The sequence below is a fragment of the Pan troglodytes genome, chromosome 4 (assembly GCF_028858775.2).
Source record: "Pan troglodytes isolate AG18354 chromosome 4, NHGRI_mPanTro3-v2.0_pri, whole genome shotgun sequence".
Lineage (NCBI taxonomy): Eukaryota > Metazoa > Chordata > Mammalia > Primates > Hominidae > Pan > Pan troglodytes.
This window is the reverse complement of record NC_072402.2, coordinates 115,486,416-115,511,125: the sequence shown is the minus strand read 5'-3', so window position 1 is coordinate 115,511,125 and position 24,710 is coordinate 115,486,416. Positions and strand designations below refer to the sequence as shown.

At 37.6% G+C, this 24,710-nt stretch overlaps 1 pseudogene; it reads left to right on the top strand.

Annotated features, from left to right (window-relative positions):
* Window positions 1-13,986: 13,986 nt before the first annotated feature.
* Window positions 13,987-14,816, top strand: LOC740750 (large ribosomal subunit protein uL30-like 1; annotated as a pseudogene).
* Window positions 14,817-24,710: the final 9,894 nt, after the last annotated feature.

Below are 24,710 nucleotides of genomic sequence, written 5' to 3'. Positions count from 1 at the left end.
ACCTTAAGAAAAAGAGACCCTCTCAGCTGTGAATGAATTTTTGGACTCCTATAAAACAGATACAAATGAATGATTCTTTCCAATAATTTTCCAATAGGGTGCTACTTAACCGGTCGAAAATTCGTATACATTTGCTTGATCTTTTTCTGTTTAATTCAAAGTTTATTAAATTCAAGAGTTCATACTCTGTGAGCTATTTCAGGGTATTTTAGGATAAACTCTTGAAGACATATGAACACATTTGGAGGCTAAAATAACTTTAATGGATAGAGACTATTGAAAAACTGACCTGTTAAAACACTTAAACTAATTATTACTTGCATGAAGCAACTGTTCTTATAGCTGAGTTTGGGGCAACTAAGGAGCAAACACCCCGTTCTATCCATAAAGTCACAAATTGTAATCTCACTTTTCATGATTTCTGCATGTATTCCATTTTTCTTAAAATTAAAAAAGTGTTATATAATATGAAAAGTTATGCCTGTGCCTGTGGAAAAGAAAAGACAACTCTCGAGAATTACTTTAGTGGTATTTTCATTAGGCAGGCAAGGCAGAGAAGAGATAAAGCTAGCGAAGGTCCAATGAGTATTTATTCAGCTTATCAGAAATTGAAGCCATCTAGGTTCAGAAAATATTTTGCAGGTTATCTTTGTTCTGCTTATTCATTTTATGAGCCTATCCACTTGGGAGTTGCCTCTGGTCCTCTCTATAAATTCTAAAATGGCATGTGATGATATAAAATGTCCAGTCTATATTTGGCATGCCAGTAAAAATGAAATAATGCATATTTAATTTTCTTCTTCTAATTATCTAAAATGTTAAAATTATAAACTATAATATTTAAATTACTAAAATTCAAAATGTCAGCTCTCATAACCACTCTCATCTTATTCTTGATATCTTGCTAATGCAATTACAGAACTCAGTCACATGGCCTCACTCAATTGCAATGGAGCTTGGAAAATATTTCGTTATGCCTCCAGAAGGGAAGAGCAATTGATTTGAACAACTAGGCATTCTCCACCACAAATGCCTATATGGTAGGCTTTAATGTGATGTAATGACAAAAGAATGTATTTTGAGATCACCGGGGCTCAGCTCTTTTTAAATATCTATTTTTTTTTTCCTATCAGACTAAAATTTTCCCTAAAAATAGCTGTTCTTAAATGCTTTCATTTACTGTCCCAGTTCCCAACTGCAACATACCTTATTCCAACTCCGATCTCTCTTGTTTATCAGCCAGCTCTAGCATTTTCAATGACTGTTCCATTTAACCTGGGACCACCATTAGCCTAGCGTCAGTTCTTGGAGAATGTTGTGACACCACTGCATTCTAGATAGAACGAACACTCGCGCCTCTGACAGCTGGAGCTCAACTCCTCAAATTCTTCACTGAGTAGTGGTAAAAATGTCCTAGTGGCCCCTCTCCTGTGTTCTGGCTATCATTTGAATCACCATTACTTAAATCTGCCTTTACTTTTGACTTAGTAAGTGACTTTAGTAAGTGACTCCATTCACTTACTAAAGAAGAAATATTGCCACTGAGATGTTGGGGAAATGGTCTGTCTATTCACTAAATGTTACCTATCACTGTAAACATCATAAGGAACAGGATTCAAAGGATGTTGGTAAGTTTACAATACTAGTTAAGAAAAGCACTAGTTAAGGAACCCCAAGACTGAGTTAGATGGAACCAGATTCAAAATGAAAAGATAAAACAATTTCTTAGAGATCTAGAGAAGTGAGAAAGGATTCTCAAGTTGAAAGAAACAAATTAGTTTGATAGAATAGTGAAAATAACAAATACCCCAGAAACTGTTAAACTTTCACCAAGATTCTCAGTTGTTAGGACTCATGTTTTTACAGTTGTATTAGAGGCAAAAAAAAAAAAAAAAAAAAAAGATAAATGCACTTATTTTCAGTCCTTCCCATGCCTACCACCTTCTTTGTACATGTAACCAGTTTATTCTTTGAGACATAATTGTACATATTTATCAGCTACATATGATATTTTCAATACAATGTGCAATGATTAAATCAAGGTAATTGGCATATCTATTACCACAAACATTTATCATTTCTTTGTGTTGAGACATTCCAAATCCTCTGGTTATTTTGAATTGTATCACAAATTATTGTGTAAACAGTTTACTCTTGAGATTCGAATTGAAGTAAACCTGAAACAAGTTTATTTTTTCAAACGTCTTATGCTTATGATAGTCTTCAGTGGAGTGGAGAAACCCTCCTGTTGATTCTAGTTGAAGAAACTGGTATCATTATGGAAACTTAATTTCCTATTATTGTTGGAGTTGCAATCACACATACTGAGGGAATATTCAACTTGTTTTGAAATAAATCTCCTTTCTATCTCCTGCCATCAGCTTAAAGAAAAACGTCCTTTGAATAATTGCCTAAAACATGCTATTTATTTCTGAAATTAACAGAAAGGGCCTGTTTCAGGATTCACTTAAATCATTTAACTGCCACAGAAAATACAGAACTCTGAATTACGGCTTTTCTTAAACACATAAAATCTATGGATAAGACCGTTAAGCTTTGCTGTGCAAAGCCCTGCTATCAAATCCTCATAACCCTGTATGCAAATACCATGCTTACAGAGGATCTTCATCTACGATCTAATATCTTCATTTTAAAATGAGCTAGCTAAAGGTTCTGAGTTCATTATTCCTATCTCTTTATTCTCATTCAAATTATTATGTTAACATTAATCTATTTATTAGAACACCTTTCAGCTAAGAAAATTAAGGAGCTTTGACAAGCACAAACTAAATATTCCCTGAAGAGTAGGTTGGCACAAGCTAAGATAGAATGAAAGGTAAGACAAAAAAACAATGTAGAGGTTCAATTCCTCTGCTCAAGCTCAATCAGGGAAACAGTCAGTGTCTACTTTATATCCAAGAGGTTAACCCTTTGCAAATGAAAGACTCAAGTGGCCAAATGACACTTACTTCTCAGACAAGGTGTTTGCAAGGATAAACTTTGAGACAAGAGAACTAGCCTTAAATTGAAGAGTTCCTGACAACAGCAATTTGACAAGCACCTAACTGGATTATCTCTTAAATCCAGTTTATAATTGGTCCACTCAAGTATGTATTTTATAATAGCTATTGACACATATGATATATTGCTGAGAATCCTGAAAGTGTATACTATGATCTTTCCAATCTTGGTAAACAAGAAATTAAGAAAAAATCCAGCGCAGCCTAAATCTGCTCAATCCAGAGGAAGTCACTTTCTTATTCTAGTGTGTCTTGTGTGTCTCTGGCAGTGAAGAAAGATGCCTATCAGAGGGCAGCATATCATACCAGTACTATTTTCATCAACTGAATATAAGGAATATATATACCTCATTTACAAAATAACTATAAATCACTTATATTTTTGTGTGCCTTTAAGGCTTAATTGTGGAATGTCAACAAACAGATGGGTTAAACAAATTATGGCATATGAATATTTGGAATGCTCTGCAATACCTGAAAACGTTAGGCAGATTGAGTTCATGAACATGAGAATTTCTGATATATATTTTATTTTAATGCTTATAAAATAAATATGTATTTATGTTTTACCTAAGCAATTAATGCATAATTTGAAAGACAACATAGCATAGTCTCTAAGACTACAAGCTCTGGAGCAATATTGCCTATGCTTAAAAGCAGGTTACCAATTACTGTATAAATTGGGATAATGTACTTTGTGTGCCTGTTTCTCTCTATATAAAGGGTCATCTATAATGTCTCATACCTTATATCGTTACAATCAGGATTAAACAATTTAATATAATTGTTTAAAGCCATGCTCAATACATAGAAAGGAATAAAAAATACTGGCTATTATGAACTAAATTAGATGAAAATGATGATAAATATGGCATTCAAAAGGAATCTTATAAATAGGCAAAAAAAAAACTTCAACCAAAAAAAAGATGGTATTACTGGCCTTGACTTAAACTAAGGCAATCAATATTCAACCTCAGAAGACTACAGAGCGATGAATTTAGAACTCTGAGAAGTGAAGTGGATCCCAAGTAGTATATAGAAGCCAGATTGTCATTCAAGTATTAGGAAACCAAATCATAATTCTGAACTAGGAAAGCAAATATAGCACCATAAACTTTACTTATATGCTTACGATAAATTGTCAAGAATTGAGAAAGGTACAGACATTAAGATAGCAAATACCACGTGTTTAGCACTCAGTTCTATCGTATGTCAAATGTTACCATTTTGTCATTTGTTCCCAAATCTACCTCTACTTTTACAGATACGGTGGAAGGCACCTGTTTCTCTTCTTTCATCCCATTCCGCTTATTCTCTTTTCTTGGATGGGGGTTTATATTTGCCTGAATTTGATGCTTATATTTATTATGTATGTTTTAATAACTTACTCAGAAAAGTTTTATTAATATATAGATATTGCACATTTAAACTATACATAAAATGAAAATTGCGATTTTCCTTGCTTCAGTTTCTACCAAGCCCCTCCTGTGATAGATATCAAATAAATTAGTGAGAATATATCGAAAGGTATTCTTGGGCCCTTTTTGGGTACTCTTGTTCAGGTTGAGAATATAAAAAGATCAAAGGAGTGGAGGAAAAAAACATTAACAAAATTATTTGGCAAGAAGCATATTTGGAAGCATCCAATCATGATCTCCCATTTAAGAGGAATGAATGCTGTTTCCTTCAACACAACTCCAGAGAGAAGTACAATGGGATCATTGGGGAAGTCTGAGATGTTTTCCTCGAGTTTGAATTAATAATTGACTATGATCTGACGCATGCCTTAAGAATCTGAAGATAAGGCAGAAAGGAAGACAGAAGAGGGCAGTGTTTAAGAAGTCACTACAGGCCCACTAACACTGAGGAAGACTGGGTAAACATTTTCCATGGACCAGAATGTCAAGAATTGTTAAGGGGCTGAAACTTTATCCTACTTGCAAGCTAGCAAGTTAGACTGTCCCAGTTTTAGAAAGACTGACAGGAAACACAAGGCTCCTGGGTCAGAAACAAAAGATGATTAGTCATAGAAACAGCAGAAGCAATGGCCAGGCATGGTGGCTCAAGCTTGTAATCCCAGCACTTTGGGAGGCCAAAGCAGGTGGATGACCTGATGTCAGGAGTTTGAGACCAGCCTGGCCAAAATGGTAAAATCCCTTCTCTACTAAAAATACAAAAATTAGCCAGGTGTGGTGGCAGGCACCTGTATTCCCAGATACTCAGAAGGCTGAGGCAGGACCGCTTGAACCCGGGAGGCAGAGGTTGCAGTGAGCCAAGATCACGCCACTTGCACTCCAGCCTCGGCAACAGAAGGAGACTCCGTCTCAAAAAAAAAAAAAAAAAAAAAAAAAAGAAGGAAAAAAAGAAAAGAGACAGACCTAGCCAGATAATCAGCATTTGCACTAGAAGTGGAAACCCAACTTCCCACAGCGTTATATAAAGTAGACCAAGTGAGACTTGAACACACAGTGGGATGTACTACAGGAGAGGAATCCTGAGCTTAGGAAACACATGTCTTTTATAATGAGCAATAGTAGTCTGTATGATCTTTGCATCAGAGGGAAATATTATCTCTATTATACTGAACAGTAAACAAATCAGTCTTTATTCTAGAGGTAGAAATTTTCTTTTTTTTAAATTGAGATGGAGTCTCTCGCTCTGTCATCCAGACTGGAGTGCAGTGGCACAATCTCAGCTCACTGCAACCTCCGCTTCCTGAGTTCAAGCAATTCTCACGCCTCAGTCTCCCAAGTAGCAGGGATTACAGGCACCCGTGACCATTTCTCGCTAATTTTTATATTTTTAGTAGAGACAGGATTTCACCACGTTGGCCAGACTGCTCTGCAACTCCTGACCTCAAGTGATCTGCCCACCCTGGCCTCTCAAAGTGCTGGGATGACAGGTGTGAGCCACTGTGCCCAGCCTGAAATTTTCCATCTTCTAAGATTGCTCCCTATACATACATCTTGAAAAGAGAGTCTAGCACAAACGCAGAAAGTGCCTCTGCCCAAAAGACATAGAATTAGAAAAGATTCATGGAGAATTGTTTCCCAACACAGATATAGAGGACTTGAGTGACAAAGCCATCCTGGAGCCATTTTATGTCCAGGTAAAAGAAGAACATCTGGAAATAAAAATGGTTGGTTAATGACTGAACACCAGGAGCTGAGGTGGGAAGCTATCAGCAAAAGGGAAAGCATGTTGTTCACAGGAGTTGAAGGCCAAGGGAACCTAGAATTTTTTTAAAAAAACAATGGATTTTCTGGTCTCTAAAGATGTCATAAAAGAGATGGCATTTAAATTCAGAATCATTTAATCAGAGACTGAAGGTATGAAGGTATTCAGTTGGAAGAAAGTATAAAGAACACAAATAGAAAATAAATCAAAAGTATTCAGGAAATAGGAGTCTAATGTTGCTGAAAGACTACTGTGATAATTTATTTTGGTGACTGTTACTGTTCATTTCTTAAAACGCTGCATTTTTGTTTCTCTTGCTGGTTACGTAGTCACTTGCAAATGGACAGCAATGCTACCTTTGGTTGATGGATGTAATACTCATTTCATTGAGGGAAGAGGAATAGGATCCGAAAAGAACTAAGCTAAATACAATCTACAACTACAAAGACAGTTAACATTTCCATTGCCTAAAAGAAAAAGCCTCGAATATAAACCTACTTGGGGTTTCAAAAATTGGCACAAGACCAAGAAAGATAAGAAATTTGAAAGCAAATTTTTCATAAAAACTAGGCAAATCATAGATTCTTTTATTATTGCTTTAGGTTCTAGAAGAATGTAATTGTGAATTTCCTTTAGTTGCTTTCTGTCCCTTACTCATAACTATTCAAATGCAACTTTTTGTCATGAATGATAATAGATTCCAATCTAACATAACATGTCTTGCTCTGACATTTACAAACACACAGCTGTGGGAACAGATAAATCCGGCACAATGTTTATTTTCTAAGTGTGTGAAAGGAAATGGGATGCTTCTGCTTAATAAACCTCATATAGCATTAAACATTTAAACATCATAAGAAATCTGTCCCTAAGAGAAAAAAGAAGTGATAGCATAATCTGAAATGTCCATTTCATTATCTAACATTATGTTATATTAGTGTCTTATGAAACATAACATATGCAGTAGCTTAGAATCAGGTAACATTAAATTGCATTTTCTTCAATTCACATATTTGCAAAATGAGAAAAGGACTCCTAATATATGCAAACATTCAAAACTTCTATTAAAAATTCAGATAAAGAATGAAATAATTTGGCTCTTATCACATAGTTGAAGAAAGACTTGATTATCATATTTGCCTTTTAAAAATGTAACTATTAGATACTTCCAGTGATAAACCACCCCTGAAGTTAAAAAATCTCCTGAGGATTACATTAAACAGCCAGCGACTTTATCCATTGTTTTTTTCATTCTTTCTACACCCAATTTTCATCATTTCCAATTACACCATTTCCATTGCACACACAACTACCTTGACTTTGACTTAGCAAATGACAAATATATAGCGAGGAACACATTCATTCAAGGAACAAAAGACACCACACACAAAACAGCTGTTTTTGTTTTGTTTTGTTTTCTTTTTAATATGTAATTAAAACACAGTTCCTCCCTAGGCTTACCTTAACAGTGCATGCACTCATATTCCTGGCTATCTCTGAGAATATATTATTTAAAGATCAATTGTTTTCAAAAAGAGGTAGGGAGACAATTTTGTCTCCTAGGGGACTTCTGGCAATGTCTGGAGACATTTTTGATTGTCATCACTTTGGGATAAGGATTGCTGCTGGCGCCTAGTGGGTAGAACCCACGGATGCTACTAGATATTCTACAACACACAGGACAGCCCCCAACAACAAAGAATTATCAGGCCCAAAATATCAATAGTGCTAAGGTTTTGAAGACTTGACCTAGATTAACATGTCAATGCCACATTATCCCGAACTTTTCTTCACATCTTTCCTTTGAGAAGGTTTTTGCATCCTGTAATATAATTTTCTTCTAAAGCACCAGTTAACTGCCTATGCTTGTAATGGTCAACTATTTCATGTCAACTAATTTATGTCAACTATTCAAACTCCTGTAACTTGTTTTTACATGCAAGTTGTCTTTCTTTATTCATTATCTCCAGTTTTATGTAGTGCAAAGAGACTAAACTGATGGCCCCTCTATTTGCTAACCATGTAACCAGCTATATTAGTCTGCTTGGGCTGCCATAATGAAATTATACAGATAGTCTGGCTTAAACAACAGAAATATTTTCTCACAGCTCTGGAGGCTAGAAGTCCATGCTTGATGTGTTGACCAAATCAGTTTCTGGTTTAATAAACATCTTCGCTGTATCCTCACGTGGCCTTCCTTCCTCCGTGCTCATGTAGAGAGAACTAGAACTGTGGTAGCTCATCCTCCTCTTAGACGCCAGTTATATTGGATTAAGGCATCACCTTTTTTATATCATTTAAACTTAATTACCTCCATAATGGTCCTATCTTCAAATACAGTCATTTTGGGGATTAGGGCTTCAACATATGGATTTTGGCAAGGGACAGAATTCAGTCCACAAAACCAACCTGCACGGTCTGTAGCAGCTTACCTATTTCTTTCCAGAATATTCCATGAACAACAACAAACAACCCTGGGAAGGTGATGACACCTGTGACTGACCATTTTCTGAGCTTACATACACTCTGCTCTGGAGGATGTTATTAAAAACCTCTCTGTTTGTTAAACTCTCACGTGAAATTTATGATATGCCTACGTAGAGTCAAACTACTTCATCTTACCAAAGAATGCCTAAAGAATAAAAAAAAAAATCAGGAAATTAACAGTGGGATATTCATGTTCAAGGGGTTTCAGTAGCACTTATTCTGGGAAGAAATACAACAGTTAACTACCCAGATTTCTCCTGAACTCTTTTTTTTATTCCTGAATCTGTCTGGATGCTTACCCTAGCTTGTGACAGCTGTCACTTTCCTGATGTAGTGAACACTGTGCTGTGTTCAGGCCCGCTTTCCAGGAGTCCCAAGATTGTTCCCTACAGTGTAGAAAGTGCTCTCAGCTAAGCCTTTGATGCCCAAGCCCACTCTGAGACTCCACGGCCAATGTCATGGTGCCTCCTTGGAGCAGCATTCATACAAGGACTGTTCAAGTATATGAGTCTGATCCCAAATCTGGGCAACTTTGAGGGTAAATCCAAACATCAGGCTCCTCATGAAGGAGGCTGAGGTTTTGGTATTCCTGCACTGGAGCCCAGCTTCTTCCTCCACATGATCCACCTTCATTCCCTTCCTGGGACATTTCCTAATAAACTTTATGCATACTAAACTTTATTTCAGAGCCTGTGTCTCTGGGAACTCACCTGAAGCATCAGATTTGTTAGACTGCCTCACCCTTATACTGTAAGGAGCATATATTTTGTACAATAGTACCTATTATATATAAAAATAGGGAGTACTCATGACAGTGAAGATAAAATTGGGATTTAGACCTTCATTGTTAAATAAAATGTGTTCAGCCCAAATAAGTGCTTTCATTTCTTTCTATGTGCTAAGGATTTTAATAGAAGGCTATATTTATTCCCCTTCCTAACACAGATTCAGTGTGCTGATGATTATTTGCTTGTTGGATACAAATGTGGAAGGGTATAATTTTCTAACAGTTATTCTTTTTTTCTCTCTCATTTTTTTTTTGACAGGGCTTAGATTGATGGACTACTAAGCTAATTTATAGGTTCTGCTGTCTGAGATAGGTCTCCATTTCATTATCAGTGCTGTCTCAGGTGGAGAACCGAAATCACTGTGTATTCAATTAGTTATTGAATCTTGACACACCAGGTGCAGGGGTCACTCCACAAAGCAGTTGCTTTTGAGTAAGAAAACACATTCAGAAAGGGGTTTAAAGAAACTTGGCATTGTTGAGCCATTTTATGATAGATTACCTGAAATGGCCCATGTTCAACATCAGAGCTGGGCTGCTTTGACAGTAGGTAAGAGGATAAATCAATGTATTTGGCAGTGTTATAAACAAATTAATACGAAAAAGGAAGAAAAATTGGGCTTTCAAGAAACTTCCAGAAGTACTCTCTAGATTTAGATAAAACAGCCTCCATGTTGTGAGGTCCTCCAGATTTAGGAACAGAATAATTCAGTTTTAAATAATACAGAACCTTCTCGCAACATAGCCCTTGCCCCGTCATGTCTTAATTTGACTACTCATTAAAAATTAGCAGGTAAAGGGGGAAATATGCACAAATCCCCAAATATTTCATTATTCAAACTTTAATAATCATGGAAATGTCAAACATACATCATGGGAAATGGGGGGGCAGTTAGGGAGAGGAGAGCAATGTTCTGTTTTTCTTGCCCTTTATTATCAGAATTAATAGCTACTGGTAAAGTCTAAATGGACAAAATAGAATGAAACCTATTTCAAAATCCTTCTATCTTCAGTTTTTACAAAAATCCACCTAGCACAGTGCCAGGCTCTGATGAGGTGCTCCATAAATGTTGATTAGAGGAAGGAATCTATGAAGTCCTTGATCCATATTTAAAAGCACAAATTAAACTTACCATCCAGCATAAATCATATTAACTTTGTGGACAAATCCACAGAGCAGGGAAGGTTTATTATAAAACATGGGTCCCTCTAACTCCTTCAGCTGCCCTAATCTGCCCTCTGTCAGACAAAACAGGGATAGATGAGGGAGGGAGAGAAGAGCAAGGCAGTTGCTGCTGACTCTACCTCTACCTACCCGCGCCCGCCCCCCATTCTTTCACTCCCATCTGGGGAAACAGGTGAAAATTAGATAAGTCACCTGGTGACACCAGTTTCCATTGTTCTTTTACAAAGAAAGCTAACCACAACTCCATATGCCTGCCTGCTCCAGCAGCTCTATCAACCCCTTGAAGTGCTTTGAAGGCCTTGTCACAGGAGCCTGTCATTATCAAGAAACCACTCCTCTGATTGTACAGTCTTTGTGCACATGCTAAGTAATTGATCTTCTCACCTTCCTTCATTCTCCTGTATCAAAGGAGAGTAATTTTGTTTAGACTTTCTTCTCAAAAGTCATGAATCCCCTTTGGGAAATCTTCAGACCGTGTCCACACAGATTGTATTCCCAGGAAAACATAGCGATACCATCCTCCTGTTCTTTCTAGGAACAGTAGTAACTCTTTGCTTTAATTACTATGTGGGAAAACAAAGATGTTTTAAAATATCATTGCTGGTTTATTTCCAACAGTTTATCCCCATCTCTCAGTGATATACATGCATCTCCATGTCTGCAAAATATTTTCTCACTAGGCCACAGTGTCCAGAAACATACTTGTGTAATAGAAGTTAGACTACATTCTGTGCAAATTGTTTTTTTTCCGTTCTACTTGGACCAAAATCACCAAGTAGATTTGACTATTTACCTGTAAATATGCCCCCTCTCCTATGCTTTAGGTTTTCAAAAATTGATATCTCATGCTAAAAAATTTGCCCATTTACTTTATGGAAAATGCCTACTTTCTCACTTGCCCCTTTGTGTTCCATCAAAATTTGCACCTACTCCTCCTGTAACATCAAATGTGGGATATTAGACAAAGAAGTTGAGACCATTTTAATACATTAGAATATGCCGCTGAAACCTTACAATAAAACACTTATTTCCACAATCACCTGTGCTATATTCTAATTTAGTGCATTATTAAAGTATTATTAAAGTCCAAACCAAAGAAATTAACATAATTTTGTGAAAAAACTTTAATTAAAAAAGTTTCACTTTTGTTCTCTGCTTGTATTATTCAGATAATATCCTTCATCTCAAATTCCCCCAAATCATTCATTTGTCCTATTTTATTTTGTGTCTGAAAAACCTGGTGAAGTATTTTGACATTTTATTTTAGACCTAAAGCATGAAGTTTCATGGCCTGTAACCTCAAATTATTTCCAGACTTTTTAAGATGTCATTCTCTGTAAATGTTCGTATACATAAAAGCAAATAGAGTTTTATTGAAGAAGTATTACTTCTCCAAGCTAGCTTCTTACATTTTTTTAAATATACCTCATTTAAAATGCATGTTTTACAAAACTTGTGAGACTAACTTGTAAGACAGAACACACTAGAGGAACTACCACATTTATGAATATAAGTAAAAAATTAAATAATGACAAACTGTTTGAAACATTGAATTCTGGCTAGAAATCTAGATAACCCAAACTTTGCATCTAGTTTGGCTTTCAGATAGGATAAACAATTGTCTCAATTTTCCCAGGATTATTCCATTTTTAAAACTGATAATCTCACATCTTGGGAACCCCTTAATTCTGGGAAAAACTCAGTCCTGGACTGTTGGTCACCTTTTTTCCAGAAGAGCATACAAAATATCACCAACAATGTATACCTTAGGTTTTTAATCACCTACTTTGAGATCACTAGAAGAAAACAATCAATATGGATAAAATAGGCAAACCATTTGAGACCTGTAATAAAATATTGCACAGTTTGATTATTCATAAGTGTCTATGGTAGTCAAGGATCTCAGACTTCAACTGGGAGATTATTTGTCACATGTTTTGTGAGTGGATACTGTTTCAACTGGCAGAGTGCGTGTGTGTGTGTGTGTGTGTATACACATAGACAAAAGCAGGAAAAAGGAATTACAAATTCACAAACTTAAGGAGTGTTTGGGATCTAAACGGTGGTGTGAACACAAAATAAATCTGATATTTGGGGGCAGCACTGAAGCCAACAATGATTTTGAAGTAGAAAGAGTACTTAGTTACAAAACTGAGACCTGTGTAATGTGCATGCTAAATAAAAAGTTTGAATCCTAAATTAAATCTTGGAAATGGAATGCCTTCAATATTTCTGAATTTATATAACTAGAGTCTACTAACTAAGACCTGCTCAGCATTTCCAGAATGAAATTCTCTCTTTAAAGAAAAGATATAAATTGTTCTTGTGCCAGGCGGCATGGAATGGAACATTAAGGATGTACCCCCAAGGACCTGGAACTGGAAACAACGGACTATATATAATTTGGATAGGGATTTGAGGACAGTTACTCCCAATTTTCAACAACAATTTTAGATGAGTGTCTGTGGAAAGTTGCTTATAGTTTATTCTGAGATCACATAGAGATCACTAATGGAGACCCATTTTAGCTACTAGAGCTAACTGTCTAACAGACTTCTAATAGTTTCCTATTTTGCTATTTTCTAAGGAAAAATTTCATATTTTTTTTAGTTTTCTCAAACTTCCTACTAATCCCTGCCATCTACTTTACTAGACAGTTTTGCTTTATATTTTTCAGAAAATAGTGATCAATTCTGTAAATTCTCAACCAACGAAGTTTCCTACAGTAACACACATTTTTCTTCATTCTCTTGTTACAATGAAGGAGGTTCCCCTACTCCCTTCTAAGACCGCTCAACAAAATCTGGGGGATTCATCACCTACAGCTCCGGGAAATCAGACCACCCAATTTCCCTCTCATACTTTCCTGCTTCATTCATTAGTATGTTAACATTCTCAAGTTTTTCGTTTATGGAAAAAGAGCCCTTCATTCATTATAAATATGTTATATTTAATAAACCAAGCCTATCACTCTTCCTGCTTCTTCAAAGCAAATGCTTTAAGGTTCCCTTATAAATAAAATAAATTATGTATTAAACCATATTTTCTGTATTGAGTCAGACATCAGTAACATAATGGTAAAAGGAAACACATTCACTTGAAAATTTAGAAGCATATTTCTAAACAGCTATGGATATACACACAAAGAAATTTTAGTGAAAATTAAAAAATATTTAAAAGCAAAAAGAAATATTACATGTAAAACGCTGAGATGCAAATAAAACATTAATTTAAAGAATTTTATGGCGTGAAAAGTTTATATTACAATAAAATACTGATTATTATTTGCATATTGAGCAAAGAATAGGTTTCACATAATTCAAAAAGGACACAGAAAATAAACTGGAAGACTGGATCAGTAGCTGCAACACTAGAAAGATGGCGGAGCAGGAGCAAAGAAAAATCCCTTTGGTTCCAGAAAATCTCCTAAAAAAAAAAGAGGAAAGCTTATCAACCCCTCAAAGCTACCCAGGCAAAGCAGACACTTTCGGCAAAGAAGGAGCAGAGGAAAGGAAAATAGCTCAGGTTTAAGCAACTGGAATTCTTCCTACATGATTCCCAGCAGCAGAAACGTGACAAGGTGCATCTCAGATGACTAGAAGTGAAACCTCATGCCTTGGAATTGCCAGATAAACATTCCTTGGCCTTTGTTGTATGCATCGAAAGGATTGATGGCATGAGTTTACTGGTGCAGAGAACCATTGCAAGACTTCACGTAAAGAAAATTTGTAGTGGTGTCTTTGTAAAAGTCATCTCACCACCCACCCCCGCCACACAGAACCTAAAAATGCTGTGAATAGTGGAACCTTATGTGACCTGGGGATTTCCAAATCTGAAGTCTGTCTGGTAACTCATTTTGAAATGTAGACAAGCCAAGGTCAATAATAAGACCATCCCTCTGACAGACAACACAGTGATTGAGGAACATCTGGGGAAGTTTGGTGTCATTTGCTTGGAAGACCTCATTCATGAAAATGCCTTCCCAAGAAAGCATTTCCAGGAGATTTCATGGTTCTTGCACCCTTTCCACCTCTCAATGGCCCTTCATGCTACCAAAAGAAGAGTGGGCTTCCTCAAGGAGATGGGCACACCTGGCTATCGGGGTGAACACATCAATCAGCTCATCCGCCAGCTGAACCCAGGTGCCAAACTGCAGTAAATTGTTATCAATTAAATGGAAGCATGTGTTTTTGTATTTGGGGGGGGTATTTTTATCAAGTATCTTTGGAGAAGATTATTTCCTGCTTTATCTTCAAAAACTGGAAAGGAAGGGTCAAAGACAATACAGTAGTTGGCCAGGTGCAGTGGCTCATGCCTGTAATCCCAGAACTTTGGGAGGCTGAGGCAGGCGGAGCACCTTAGGTCGGCAGTTCAAGACCAGCCTGACCTTGGAGAAACCCTGTCTCTACTAAAAATACAAAAATTAGCTGGGCATGGTGGTGCATGCCTGTAATCCCAGCTACTCAGGAGGCTAAGGCAGGACAATTGCTTGAACCCAGGAGGTGGAGGTTGCAGTAAGCCGAGATTGCCCCATTGCACTCCATCCTGGGCAACAAGAGTGATACTCTGGAAGAGAAGAGAAGAGAAGAACAGAACAGTACAGTACAGTACAGTACAGTACAGAACAGTAGCTTATGTTCATGGCAAGCACCTCTCATCACAGTCCAGTTCCAAGGAAACATTCCAGCATTTTCTATACTGGCTGCTGCCTCATCTGAAATCAGCACATTCCATGGAGGAAGGAGTCCTGCTTTGCTGCATCGTCTATTCCAGGGTTTAATGTTGGTAAATGAGCAACTCTAGCATTTGTACAAGGCTCCCTAAGACTCCTGCAGCAGTCGACCAAGCCCAGGGACATAAATGAATCTAGAGTTTCCTGGGGCCTTGTTTTGAAAAAGACTTGAAATGCACACAGGAAAAAAGGCACAAAAACAAATGTTCCTTTGTCACTGCAAAAACAAATAAAAAATAAAAAAGTGGAAGAGTGGAAAAATAAAGAGAACTAAATGGAACAAAGTAGAAAGCAAGGCTATATTAAGAGATTAATAGACTAGAAACTGATTTTAAGAAAACCTTTAAACCTTTAAAATATAAAAATATCAGTAAGATTGATTTAAAAAAGAAAAACAAATTATAAAAATCAGAAGCAACTTATTTATCAGCAGATAAATAAATTAGGCTACATTCAGTCAATAGCATACTATTCAGTAATTACAAGTGAATTACTATTATAGCTATCAAGATACATAAATTTCAAAAACAGAGTACAGAAGGACACTTTAAAAACTTTCAAAAACATGCAAAAAATATGTTTGTACCCATAAACATATTGATATTCTTAAAACATGGTAAAATCTTAAAACATCCACGAAATAAAAAATCAGGCGTGGTTTCTTCTGCAAAAACAGGAAATAGAATGGAGTTGGGAACAGATACACAAGAGAAGGAGGCAAGCAAAGGAAGGAAGAAAGAGAAAAGAAATGGAAAATGATCTGTAGCACATACAGCAAGGTGTTAAAAATTAACAAAGCTATGAGGCATGTACCCTAGATTTAATTATATTATTGTTTATATTTTTCTCTAAGCTTATATACTTACTAGTTCTTCTGCCTCAGCTGCTATGTACTCTTTAACGCACTGAAATCTAACTTCTCGCCTTCCCCTTTCCTCTGAGATGCTCTCAACCAGGTAAAATGTGATCATCTTTTATTATTTCAATAGCTTTTGGGGTACACGTGGTTTTTGGTTACATGGGTGAGTTGTATAGTGGTCAAGTCTGAGACTTCGGTACACCAGTCACCTCAGTAGTGTACATTGTACATTACTTCCTACTTGTAAGTGAGAACATATAGTATTTCATTTTCTATTCCTGAAATGAGATTTTCTTACTGCTAAATCTAAATGTGTTTAATGTATTCATTGTGGTAGGCAAAATAAAACTCTCCCAAATGTCAATGTCGTAATCCTGAGCCTGTGAATGTGTTATTTTATATGTCAAAAGAAACTGAGATGTAATTAAGTTAAGGTGAGTCAGACGAGGAGATGATCTGGTTTATTCAAGTAAGTTCTATCTAATTACATGAAACCTTCAAATTGCAGAACATTTTCCAACTGTGGCTCAAAACAGAGACTGAGATTTGACAACAAAAGAAGGATCAGACAGATGTGATGTTGCTGGTTTTGAAGACTCAAGAAGAGCCACGAGCCAAGGAATGAGTGCACCACCTAGAAGCTGAAAACGGCAAGGAGCCGGATTCTCCCCAGAGCCTCCAGAAATGATCACAGCCCTACTGACTCCTAAATTTACCTCACGAAGACCTTTGTTAGATGTCTGATGTTTACAATTACATGAAAACAAATTTGTGTTTGCTAAGCCACCAAGAGTATAGTAATTTGTTACATCAGCAGTGAAAACTAATAGATTTATCTTACTTTATTTTTACAGCTTGTGATATAATTTACCATTTCTTTCTTGAATTGATCTCCCATATTTATTTTATATTTCCGTAGGTTATTAAGAAACAGATGGTGTTTGGTTATATGAGTAACTTCTTTAGTGGTGATTTGTGAGATTTCGGTGCATCCATCACCCAAGAAGTATACACTGCACCCTATTTGTAGTTGTTTTTTTTCTCCCACCCCCCGAGATAGGGTCCCACTCTGTCACCCAGGCTGGAATGCAGTGGCGCATCTCTGCTCACTGCAACCTCTGGCTCCTGGGCTCAAACAATTCTCCTGCCTCAGCCTCCAGAGTAGCTGGGATTACAGGCACCTACTGGCACACTTGGCTAATTTTTGTATTTTTGGTAGAGATGGGGTTTCACCATGTTGGCCAGGCTGGTTTTGAACTCCTGACCTCAAATGATCCTCCCACCTCGGCTTTCCATAGTGCTGGGATTACAGGCGTGAGCCACCACGCCTGGCCCTATTTGTAGTCTTTTATCCTTCACCCCCTTCCTAACCCTTCTGCCTGAGTCCCCAAAGTCCATTGTGTTATTCTTATGCCTTTGCATCCTCATAGTTTAGCTCCCATTTATGAGTGAGAGCATATGATGTTTGCTTTTCAATTCCTGAGTTACTTCACTTAGAATAGTCTCCGATCTCAGCCAGGTCACTGCAAATTCCATTAATTCATTGCTTTTTTGTGGCTGAGTAGTATTTCATCGTGTGTGTGTGTGTGTGTGTGTGTGTGTGTGTGTGTGTGTGTATATATATATATATATATATATATACACCACAGTTTATCCACTCATTGATTGATGGGCATTTGGGTTGGTTCCACGTTTTTGCAATTATGCATTGTGCCGCTATAAACATGCCCATGCAAGTATCTTTTTCATATAATGACTTATTTTCCTCAGTAGTGGGATTGCTGGATCAAATGGTACTTCTACTTTTAGTTCTTTAAGGAATTTCCACACTGTTTTCTATAGTGGTTGTACTAGTTTACATTCCCACCAGCAGTATAGAAGTGTTCCCTGTCTACTGTATCCATGCCAACATCTACTATTTTGTGATTTTTTGATTATGGCCATTCTTTCAGGAGTAAGGTCATATCACATTGTGGTTTTGATTTGCATTTCCCTGATCATTAGCAATGTTGCGCATTTTTTTCATGTTTGTTGTCCATTTGTATATCTTCTTCTGAGAATTGTCTATTCATGTCCTTAGCCCACTTTTTGATGGAATTGTTTGTTCCATGTTAGAGTTCATTGTAGATTGTGGATATTAGTTCTTTGTCAGATGTATAGCTTGTGAAGACTTTTCCCCCACTGTGTAGTTGTCTGTTTACTCTGCTGACTGTTCCTTTTGCCATGCAAAAGCTCTTTAGTTTAAGTCCCAGCTATTTATCTTTGTTTTTATTGCATTTGCTTTTGGGTTCTTGGTCATGAAATTCTTGTCTAAGCCAACGTCTAGAAGGCTTTTTTCCAAAGTTATCTTCTAGAACTTTTATAGTTTCAGATTTTAGATTTAAGTCCTTAGTCCAACTTGAGCTGATTTTTTAAGATGAGAGATGAGGATCCAGTTTCATTTTCCTACATGTAGTTAGCCAATTACCCCAGCACCATTGTTGAAAAGGGTGTCCTTTTCCCACATGTTTTTGTTTGCCTTGTTGAAGACAAGTTGGGTGTAAGTATTTAGGTTTATTTCCAGGTTCTCCATTCTGTTCCATTGGCCTATGTGCCTATTTTTATACCAGCACCATGCCATTTTGTTGACTATGGCCTCATAATACAGTTTGAAATCAGGTAATGTGATTTTGCTTAGTCTTGCTTTGGCTATGCGGGCTCATTTTTTGGTTCCATATGAATGTTAGAATTGTTTTTTCTAATTCTGTGAAGAATGATGGTGGTATTTTGATGTGAATTGCATTGAATTTGTAGATTGCTTTTGGCAGTATGGTCATTTTCACAATATTGATTCTATCTATGAACATAGGATGTGTTTCCTTTTGTTTGTTTTGTCTATGATTTCTTTCAGGAGTGTTTTGTAGCTTTCATTGTAGAGGTCTTTCACTTCCTTAGTTAGGTATATTCCTAATTTCTTTTTTTTTTTTTTTTGCGGCTATTGTAAAAGGGGTTGAGTTCTTGATTTGATTCTCAGCCTTGTCTCAGTGTATAGAAGAACTACTGATTTATGTACATTAATCTTGTATCCAGAAACTTTGTTGAATTCCTTTATCAGTTCTAGGAGCTTTCCGGAGGAGTCTTTAGGGTTTTCTAGGTAAACAATCATGTGATCAACAAACAGTGACAGTTTGATTTCCTCTTTACTATTTGGATGCCCTCTATTTTTTTTCTCTTTTCTGATTGCTCTGGCTAGGACTTCTAGTACTATGTTGAAGAGGAGTGGTGAGAGTGGGCATCCTTGTTTTGTTCCAGTCCTCAGAGTGAATGCTTCCAACTTTTTCCCATTCAGTATTATGTTGGCTGTGGGTCTGTCATAGATGGCTTTTATTATATTGAGGTACATCTCTTGTATGCCAATTGTGCTGAGAGTTTTAACCATAAAGGGATGCTGGATTTTGTAGAATTGTTTTTCTGCATCTATTGAGATAATCATACGATGCTTGTTTTTAATACTGTTTATGTGGTGTATCACATTTCTTTTTTTTTTTTAAGAGGAAAATCTTTTTTATGGTATAATAAAACAAGGCCAAACAAAAAAAGCTCAATAACTATACATCTCTGCAGATAAAACACGTAGACAGATGCAGCTGCCTCGACTGGCTCAGGTTCTATGAGGAGGGCATTAGGACACCTTGCCCTCCACAATAACAAGTGGTTTCATTCTAAAAGATCCCCAGATGAAAGCAGGAGGATTCCAAGGAAGGGTGAGATGAAAGAAGTCCTATGACCTGAACGAACTCTTAACAGCACCTTAAATTATGGAGACCTCGTCTTTTGGTCCCAGTTTTCCAGGTCTGACCCTTCAGTGTCCAGATAACCACCAACACCTGCCTGGTGGGGACACATGGGCAGCAACATGGAGCGATAGTGCGCAGCATGGTAGACAATGGAGGGCAGACACTGGATAACAGTCTTTAGGCTCAGCCTGTCACACAAGTGCATTCTCAGAGCTCCACAGACAGCACCCCACTGCTTTTGGCCCACTGGTGTCCAGCCAAAAATAGGCTGGCCAGGCATGGCGGCTCATGCTTGCAATCCCAGTGCTTTGGGAGGCTGTGGTGGGAGGACTGTGTGAACCCAGGAGTTTGAGGCTGCAGTGAGCTACAATCACATTTCTGGACGTGTGTATATTACACCATCCCTGCAACCCTAGTATGAAACCCACTTGATCATTATGGATATTATCTTTTTGACGTGTTGTTGGATTTTGTTAGCTAGTATTTTGTTAAGGATTTTAGCAACTATGTTCATCAGGGATATTGGTCTATATTTTCTTTTTTGGCTATATCCTTCCCTGGTTTTGGTATTAGGGTGATGTTGGCTTCATAGAATTATTTAAGAAGGGATCCCTCTTTTTCTTGGTATCAAGTCTTCTTTGAATGTCTGATAGAATTGTCTGGTCCTGGACTTCTTTCTGTTGGTAATTTTTTTAATTACCAGTTCAATCTTGCTGTTATTGGTCTGTTCAGGGTATCTACTTCTTCCTGATTTAAACTAGAAGGGTTGTGTCTTTCCAGGAGTTTATCCATCTCTTCTAGGTTTTCTAGTTTATGCATGTAAAGGTGTTCATAGTAACCTTGAATGATCTTTTGTATTTCTGTGATATCAGTTATAATATCTCCCATTTCTTATTGAGCTTATTTGGATTTTCTCTCTTCTTTTCATGGTTAATCTTCCTAATGGTCTATCAATTTTATTTATCTTTTCAAAGAACCAGCTTTTTGTTTTATTTATCTTTCATATTTTTTGTTTCAGTTTCATTTAGTTCTGCTCTGATCGTGTTTTTTTCCTTTCATCTGCTATGTTTGGATTTGGTTTGTTCTTGTTTCTCTAGTTCCTTGAGGTGTAGACTTAGATTGTCTGTGCTCTTTCAGACTTTTTGATGCAAGTGTTTAGGGCTCTGAACTTCCCTCTTAGCACCACCTTTGCTTTCTCCCACAGGTTTTGATAGGTTGTGTCACTATTGTTGTCAGTTTGAAGAATTTTTTTAATTTCCATCTTGATTTCATTATTGACCCAATGATTATTCAGGAGCAGGTTATTTAATTTCCAGGTATTTGCATGGTTTTGAAGTTGGAGTTGATTCCCAGTTTTATTCCACTGTGGTCTGAGAGTGCTAGATATAATTTCAATTTTCTTAAATTTACTGAGGCTCATTTTGTGGCCTATTATGTGGTCTATCTTGGAGAAAGTTCCATGTGTTCTTAAATAGATTGTATATTCTGCTGTTGTTGGATGTAATGTTCTGTATATATCTGTTAAGTCCATTTGTTCCACAGCATAGTTCAAATCCATTGTTTCTTTTTTGACTTTGTCTTGATAACCTGTTTAGTGCTGTCAATGGAGTATTGAAGTCCCCCACTACTATTGTGTTGCTATCTCATTTCTTAGGTCTATTAGTAGTTGTTTTATAAATTTGGGAGCTCCAGTGTTAGGTGCATATATGTTTAGGATTGTGGTATTTTCCTAGTTGGACAAGGCCTTTTATCATTATATAATGTCTCTCTTTGTCTTTTTTAACTGTTGTTGCTTTAAAATTTGTTTTGTCTGATATAAGAATAGCTACCCCTGCTCACTTTTGGTGTCCATTTGCATGAAATGCCTTTTTTCCACCCCTTTAAGTTTGTGTGAGTCTTTTTGTGTTAGGTGAGTCTCCTGAAGGCAGCAGATGGTTGGTTGGTGAGTTCTTATCTATTCTGTAATTCAGTATCTTTTAAATGGAGCATTTAGGCCATTCACATTTAATGTTAATATTGAGATACGAGGTACCATTCCATCCATGCTATTTGTTACCTGTACACCTTGGATTTTTGGGGTTTTTTTTGTTTTTTAAATTGTATTTTTGTTTTATAAGTCCTATGAGATTTATGCTTTAAAGAGGTTCTGTTTTGATGTGTTTTCAGGATTTCTTTCAAGATTTAGAGCTCCTTTTAGCAGTTCTTGTTTCTTGTTTTGGTGGCTTGGTAGTGGCAAATTCTCTCAGCATTTTTTTGTCTGAAAAAGACTGTATCTTTCCTTCATATATGAGGCTTAGTTTTTTTGCTGGATACGAAATTCTTGGCTGATAACTGTTTTGTTTGAGGAGGCTGAAGAGAGGGCCCCAATCCCTTCTAGCTTGTAGGGTTTCTGCTGAGAAATCTGCTGTTAATCTGATAGGTTTTCCTTTAGAGGTTACCTGCTGCTTTTGTCTCATAGCTCTTAAGATTCTTTCCTTTATCTTAACTTTAGATAACCTGATGACAATCTCCCTAGGCGATGATAGTTTTACAATGAATTTCCCAGGTGTTCTTCATGCTTCTTGTATTTGAATGTCTAGATCTCTAGCAAGGCCAGGGAAGGTTTCTTAGATTATTCCCCCAAATATGTTTTCCAAACTTTTAGATTTCTCTTGTTCCTCAGGAGCACTGATTATTTTTAGGTTTGGTCATTTAACATAATCCCAGACTTCTTTGAGGCTTGGTTCACATTTCTTATTCTTTTTTGTCTTTGTTGGATTGGGCTAATTCAAAGACCTTGTGTTCGAGCACTGAATTTCTTTCTTCTACTTGTTCACTTCTATTGCTGAGACTTTCCAGAGCATTTTGCATTTTTATAAGTGTGTCCATTGTTCCCTGAAGTTTTGATTTATATTTTATGCTATCTCTTTCCTTGAATATTTCTCCCTTCACTTCTGTCATTTTTTTTTTTTTTTTTTTTTTTGTATTTCCTTACTTTGGGCTTCACCTTTCTCTGGTGCCTCGCTAATTAGCTTAATAATTGACCTCCTGAATACTTTTTCAGGTAAATCAGGGATTTCTTTTCTGTTTGGCTCCATTGCTGGTGAGATAGTGTGATTATTTTTTGGGCGGGTAGGGAGGTTAAAGAACCTTGTTTAGTCATATTACCGGAATAGGTTTTCTGGTTTCTTCTCATTTGCGTAGGCTCTGTCAGAGGGAAAGTCTAGGGATGAAGGCTGTTGTTCAGATTCTTTTGCCCCACAGGGTGTTCCCTTGATATAGTACTCTCACCCTTTTCCTATGGATGTGGCTTCCTGAGAGCTGAGCTGAAGTGACAGTTATCTCTGTTCTGGATCTAGCCACCCAGCAAGTCTATCAAGGTCCAGGCTGGTATTGGGGGTTTTCTGCCCAGAGTCTTGTGATGTGAACCATCAGTGGGACTCTCAGCCGTGGATACCAGCACTTGTTCTGGTGGAGGTGGCAGGGGAGTGAAATGGACTCTGTGAAGGTTCTTACCTTTGGTGGTTTAATGCATGATTTTTGTGCTGGTTGGCCTCCTGCCAGGAAGTGGGGCTTTCCAGAGAGCATCAGCTGTGGTTATAAAAGGAGGAACAGGTGGTGGGCAGGGCCCTATAACTTACAAGAGTATATACCCTTTGTTACCAGGATGGGTAGCGAAGGACCATTAGCTGGGGGCAGGGCTAGGTGTGTCTGAGCTCAGACTCCCCTTGGGCAGGTCTTGCTATGACTGCTGTGGGGGTTGGGGGTGAGGTTCCCAGGTCAATGGAGTTATATTCCTAGGAGGATTATGACTGTCTCCATTATGCAGGTTGTCAGGGAACTGGGGGAAAGTCAGCCTCACTTACCTCCCTTGCAATCCAAAGGGCTGGTCTCACTTTCACCATGCTCCCCGCAACAGCATTGAGTCTGTTTCCAGGCAGTGGGCGAGCAGGACTGAGAACTTGCCCCAGGCTACCCACCTCCCAGCAGCAAAATCAAGTATGGCTTTCCTTCTTTCTGCACCTGTGGCGTCTGCACACCATATTCACACCCTCCCCTGAGTTCTGGCCAGGAGGCTTCTCTATCAGTTCAAATTGTTACAAAGTTTATTTGGAGGTTTCCTTCTCTGTGTGGCCTTTTCTCAGCACCTCTAGTTGCCTTCCTGGAGGACCCCTGTGAGACCAGGCAAAAATGAGTTGCTAGGGGACCCAGCGAGCTCCCAAGGCTTTTCCCGCTGCTTCCTCTACCTCTGTATTGCACTCAGCTTTCTAAGTTGACTCAGCTCCAGGTAAGGTCAGAATCTCTCTTAATCTAGACCTTCAGTTTCCCCAGTGTGGGTTTGTGTTGAGGGGAGGATGATCTCCCTTTCCCACTTCCACAGTTTGGGCACTCACAGTATTTGGCGTGTCTCCCGGGTCCTGCAGGAGCAATCTGCTTCCCTCAGGGGGTCCTCTCAGGTATCATGATATATTCCTGCAGTCATTCTGGAGCAAAAATTCATGATGCCAGCCTCCACATGCTGCTCTGTCCATCCGAGTCGGAGCTGCAATCTAATCCTGCCTCCCGTCCACCATGATCCTCCGCCTCTTCAATTTCCTCTAATAGTTCTGATGCCCTATTCTTCTGGTTTTCCTCCTTTGTTTAGAACAGACCCTCCCCTCAGTACATGTGTTAGTCTATTCTCACACCGTTATAACAGAATATCTG